This window comes from Crinia signifera, chromosome 4 (assembly GCF_055691185.1).
Source record: "Crinia signifera chromosome 4, ASM5569118v1, whole genome shotgun sequence".
In the NCBI taxonomy this organism is placed as follows: domain Eukaryota; kingdom Metazoa; phylum Chordata; class Amphibia; order Anura; family Myobatrachidae; genus Crinia; species Crinia signifera.
Genome location: NC_139220.1, coordinates 109,702,866 through 109,708,971, shown reverse-complemented (window position 1 = coordinate 109,708,971; position 6,106 = coordinate 109,702,866). Strand labels below are relative to the sequence as shown.

The 6,106-nt window shown below is 45.2% G+C and overlaps 1 long non-coding RNA gene across 1 annotated transcript in view; it reads left to right on the top strand.

Moving 5' to 3' along the window:
• LOC146074284 (uncharacterized) overlaps positions 1 to 6,106 on the top strand; it is a 307,386-nt gene that overhangs the window by 278,376 nt on the left and 22,904 nt on the right. The gene's annotated exons all lie outside the window — the stretch shown is intronic.

Sequence of the window (6,106 nt, the reverse complement as noted above, 5' to 3'; positions counted from 1 at the left end):
CTCTGGAACTTGAAGTTTCTATTTCCCGGTGTTTTCCTACTTTGTTTTTCTTGAGGCAGCCACACTGATTTGCCTCCAGAAATTTTTGTAATGATCTGGTCTAGCTGGGTGCCAAACAAGTAGTCTCCTTGAAAAGGTAGAGTCAACAGCTTGTTCTTTGACTGTACGTCAGCCGCCCATGGCTTGAGCCATAGTGCCCGCCTGGTCACTGCTGCTGCCGCACCGGCTCTAGCCGCCAGTCTCATTGCATCAAGTGATGCCTCACACATAAACTCAATCGCCAACTGTACATTTTGCACCGTCTTGAGTAGCTCCGATCTCTTTATGCCGTCCAGCATATCTGCCTCCAGCTGATTACACCACTCTTGCGTCACTCTTGACGTGATGGCCATGGCTGCTGTCGGCCTCAGTGCTGCCCCAGCAATCAAATGTTGCTTCCTCAGCCCCAGCTCCATACGGAGTTCCATAGGGTCTTTGAAATTATTCGCGTCCTCCAAAGGGAGGGTCGTCTTTTTTGAAAGTCTCGCAATTGCTGCGTCTACTTTCGGCAGCTCATCCCACGCCGTCGTGAGATCTGCCTGGAATGGATACATTTTTCCCATTTTAACCGGGACCACAGTCCTTTTATCAGGATGCTTCCATTCATCCAGAACTATATCTGTTAGTGGCTGAGACAATGGGAAAATTTAATTCCTCTTCCTCTTGTCTCTAAACAATAATTCTTGTAACTTAAGCTCCTCTGGGGCCTCTTCTATATTGAGTGCCTTGTTTATCAACGCCAACAAGTTTTCCACCATATCAACGCTGAAGTCACTCTCTGTTTTCTCCACCGGTGTATCATCTGTGTCCTCTAAAGCCTCTGCCGTAGAGACCCCTGGTTCCTCGCCAGACTCTCCCTCACTCATACGGGAGCGCCCCCTTTTCCTGGTTGCTTTTACCAGGTCTTCCTGGGTCACAAAAGTCCCGGTCAGGGCTGTTTTGATCATGTCCACCAATCCGGACATTTGTGACAATGGGATCCTTGGGACTTTACATGTCTCACATATACTGCCTACATGTTTGTCTGGCAAATTTTTGTCACACATCAGGCATCTGTCCACATGTTGTTTTTTGTGCCTGGCTTTTCCTGCTTTATCTTTACTGCTGTCGGACCTGCATAATACAAGCCCTTAGTTACTATCCATGTACACCCTAAAACATCCTCTCTACTTTCATGGTGGCTTACCCCGACTTTTGCATGGCCTGTCTCTTCTCTTCCTCCATTTCTAGGCACTCTAGTCTAAAAAGACATGATACCTCAGTGTCAAGCGGCAAATAAGGCATAGCTACTCACATTGTGAGCGCCCACTTACCACTTCGTGGTAACTTCCAGTCCAAAACGTGATCTCTGCTTGCCGCCGCTTACACACACAGCTGGGAGCTCCGTTGGTGACATAGTCTGCACCGCGCTGCTGCTCATATACTCGCGCGCCGGCCCCCCTCCAATCGGAGCCGGCCGCGTCATCCAGCCGCGTGCTGCGTGCACGCGTCCAGCGCTCCCGGACGTGCGCTCTCACGCAGCTGACGCTGCAGCGCCCGTCGTCATCTTCCGGCGCCTCCCGCGCGCGCACGCCTTCTCACTCGCAGCTCCATGTTGCTGCGAGTGTCCCCGACGCCCGCCCGGCTTCACTAATGATGGACCCGGACAGATGACCGCTCCCATGGCCACCTAGGACGCCACCGCCTGTAGCCGCCCATACCTGAGGACGGCATGCGGCCTGTGAGACTCCGGCACTCTCAGGTAACCTTTCTCCCCTCAATGACCCTGAAAGGGACGAGGGGAGGATATAGCCAAACTTCGCAGGGCAAGCCACCACCCTTCTGCTACCCATTCTTTTAGGGAAAGGAAAAAAAGACACAAGCAGGAAGGAGGAGGAGCCTTTTATACAGGAGGAGTCTTTTTTTCCTTTCCAAAGCTACCCAATCAGGGAAAAACCCATATGTGATGGCTGCCATGGGGGAGGTAGAGGAAATACAGTTTTTATGAGGGGGAAAAAACATGGAAAACTCGTGTCAACTGTTTCCATGTCGACCAATGCTTGTTTTGACCTAATACATGTCAACCTATTTCATGTGTTGACCTAATGCTTGTAGACCCAGTGACCGCATCGCCATAGGATCAGCCAATATCTTACCATTATGCCTGCATGCAGGACTATCATACCAGGTCTCACAGGAGAGCGCATCTTACCACACATCGTGTGTACACATTATACAATATTGTACTGATCGGATTGTAACAATGGTGTTCAGTATTGTATAATGTGTATGGGACCTAACAATAGAAAATAAAGACAAAACCAAATTCATAATGATAAAAGGAAATGTCACTCAGTAACTTCATTATTTAACACTTTTCATTCATTTTATTTGTAGAGGCAAGCGTACATAAATAATGAAAATACAGACACGCGACAATATTTACCAGAAACAATATTTGTATGGAATTGCTAGTGCCAACAGGACAACAGGGAGTGTTAGCCCTGTGGGTACTTGCCCACCCGCAAAGTTGGGCTGCTGCTTACAGCAATGTCTTCTCTGTATTCCTGATGGGCAGCAGAACAATATTTGTCAGGAAACAGAAATGGCTACAGTACCAGGAATCAAAACTATCGTTACGCATACCCAGGATGGAGACTGTGTTCCTCCAGAGAGGGATAATAGGTAAAGGTGGGAACACAAAAGAGAACCCCGTAGAAGCTTTTACCGTGAGGCTAAGAACCATACAGCAAGGGCAGTTAGCTACGGCTGCTGCACACTCTTCAAGGTATTCCCAGCACCAAGGTCAAACATTCTAAACGATAAACCCCATAATTTGGGTTTGGATGAGCATACATCCCAATATATACTGTATAGGGCCAAATCAATGACACACTAGGGTAATCCGCAGCCATGTAACCTACCAGTGTGTGTTTTTAGAGTGTTCGAGAAAACTGGAGCACCTGAGGGAGAACACATATACAAACGCCAAAACGATTGGGTGTCGTTGACTCTTGACTGCAGCATTGTGTGGCAGCAATGCTAGCCACTGTGCTATAACTTTTATAAAACCAAGGTTTACAACCTTGGGTTTACCAAGGTTGATCTTATGCCTTGACAATGACTGAAATATATAACATTATGCATGAAAAGGGGATAAAAGTTTTAGATTGGGGTACGATGGGCATACCCCAACGAACACAGGCGTATTGATGACTGCTCATGCAGGCAGTTGACGTCACATGATGTCAGCGCCCGCCCTGAATTTGGCAGATAGCGGGTGGTATAAAGGTCAGTCTAGACTAACTTAATACCGAAGGGGAGAAAAATTATTTGATGGTGAGCAACCATCGAATGATTTCTCTTGCGTTTGGCTGCATGCGAACAGATGGGAATGCGAACGCATCCGCTCAGATGCTAGGGAATGGGTGGGGTCGGTGGGGGGTGGCAGGCATTCGGCGAGTGCCGTTTACCTGTTCGCTAGTCTGCATGTATACGCAGCCCAGTGAACAGGTCTGAATCATGCCCATTATGTGTAAGAAACTTAGGGGGTTATTCTAGTCCATTCTTTCTGACAAAATCCTTCTTAGATGGACAAAACCATGTGCACTGCGGGTGGGGCAGATGTAACTTGTGCAGAGAGAATTAGATTTGGGTGGGGTTTTTCTTCAAAGTGAGATCTATATTGAAGTGTAAAATCATGCAGTCAGTATTTTCCCTGCACAGAAACAAAATAACTCACCCAAATCTAATTCTCTCTGCACATGTTACATCTCCCCCCCCCTGCAGTGCACATGGTTTTGTCCATCTAAGAAGGATTTTGTCAGAAAGAATGAACTAGAATAAACCCCTTAATGAGAGATTACAGAGAATACTATGCAAGCATACAGCGCACTCTTGTGGAAAGGCGTGCAATTGCAGGCATAGCACATAATGGGGGAAATTTACTAAGATGTGAAATACACTTCACAGGTCATGTTGCTATGGGCAACCAATCAGATCCTGTCAACTATTTTCTAGAGGGTGAAAAATAAATAAGAAGTAGCTTCTGATTGGTTGCCCATAGCAACATGACCTGTGAAGTTTATTTCACATCTTAGTAAATTTCCCCCAATGTGTCATTTCACAAATAGGCTTTATCTAATAAAGAATAACACATAACAATATTGTTGGGTATGTATCTACTGTAGGTTTTTTCACGCAGAGATTTTGGTAGCAATAAAATAATTTGATTTTTTTCTTTTTACTTTAGTAATATGTCACAGCATATAAGAGATGCACTTGTGTTGTTTTAGGTTGTTTAAATAACTCCTCATACATACTGATCATTTCCAATATGTAGTTTTTGCAGTAGAATACTTGGAATAGGTGAACTCTAATAATAGACAACAGAAAGGTTTAAAACTGTGAAAATTGAATTCCACTGATTTTTTTTCTAGGTAAATCACCTGACTACATTAATCCAATGTTTACTTTCTATAAACGTCTTCTCCAGTGACACCTCTTTGCACAAGACATGCTGTTATACATTTCTAATGCTGTGTACACACGGGGGCGATAGGGGCTGAAATCGCTGGGAATATGGTCGCTGGTGACCATATTGCCAGTGATGGGAGTGTGCCCCGGCGATAAATCGCTGGGTGCGTGCTCCGTTTTCTGCCCCATTCTAATCGCTGGTTGCAGGAGCTTACTCCTGCGACCAGCTGATTACCTCTGCGGCACCGCTGGTCGGGTATTGATTGTTAGGTCTACACCAACCAGGATGACTAGCATTGGGTCGACATGGGTCTAGGTCGACAGGACATTAGGTCAACACAAGCATTAGATCGACATGGGCAAGTTCGACAGTCAAAAGGTCAACATGGGGTTTTCACTGTTTTTTTACCCGAATGTCGACAGTTTGAAGTGCACAGCATCCCCTTTGAAAATCTAGCACCTGAACTTGCACCCCTTATGGGGCCTACACACGGGGCGATTTCAGGGCATTTTCTAAGTGATCTCATTAGAACAGGGGTAGCCAACTGCAGTCCTCAAGAACTTCTGACAGTTAACATTTTCTAGGTCTCCTCATAGAATCACAAGTTAAGTAATTATCTCTACCTGTGGATATTTTGCAATTTGTCAGTGAGTAAAGAGTGCACCTGTGCCCCAGCTTGGTGGTCTGGAAAACATGAACTGTTGGTAGCTTTTGATGACTGAGGGGTAGATTTATTAAGCTTGGTGAAGTGATAAAGTGTCTGCTTTTTATCAGACACTTTATCACTTCATCCAACAATTAAGTAGATATATCCAGCATGCTGGATATTAATCACTAGTCGATAGCAACCCACGGGACCACGCATCACTATCGCCCCTACACACAGTCATATACAGGCATTTTCTAAGCCAGGGGTAGCCAACTCAATGGCAGATTTATTAAGCTCGGTGAAGTGATAAAGTATCTGGTGGGTTGCTATCGACTAGTGATTAATATCCAGCATGCTGGATATATCTACTTAATTGTTGGGCAGGGCCTAACAGATCGCTCAGTACACATCGCTGTGTGCGGAGCGATCTACCATAGCTCAGAACATCTTGCGTGTATGCCCTTTTAGAGTAGGGATGAACATTGGAAGCCCATCAACAAATGATGGATCTTTAGAAGCGATTATATCTAACCATTGCATCAAAAAAATTGCTACAAAATAAAAACAAACAGTTAATTTGATTTTCACATGCACAAAACTGCAGCAGTGTGGCCACTGACAGTGTCAGCACACAATGTAATGTTTATCATTTGATGCTGGCAAACAATGGATTGTTACCATAGAATGGTAAAAACACTGCTCTTGCATCAAAAACATCGATGGTTGAGGACCATAATCCATATCAATATGCGATGTTCATCCCTACTTCAGGGCTCCTTTTAGTGCCTGAACACATGGATTACATTCCAGCGCTGATAAATGCTGCTTTTCACACTTGTTTCTCAAATGCAAAATCATTAAGGAGGTTAATGATCTAGACCAGTGGTAGCCAACTGCGGTCCTCGACCAACAGTTCACATTTTTACATTTTCCAGACAACCTAGCTGCTGCACAGGTGCACT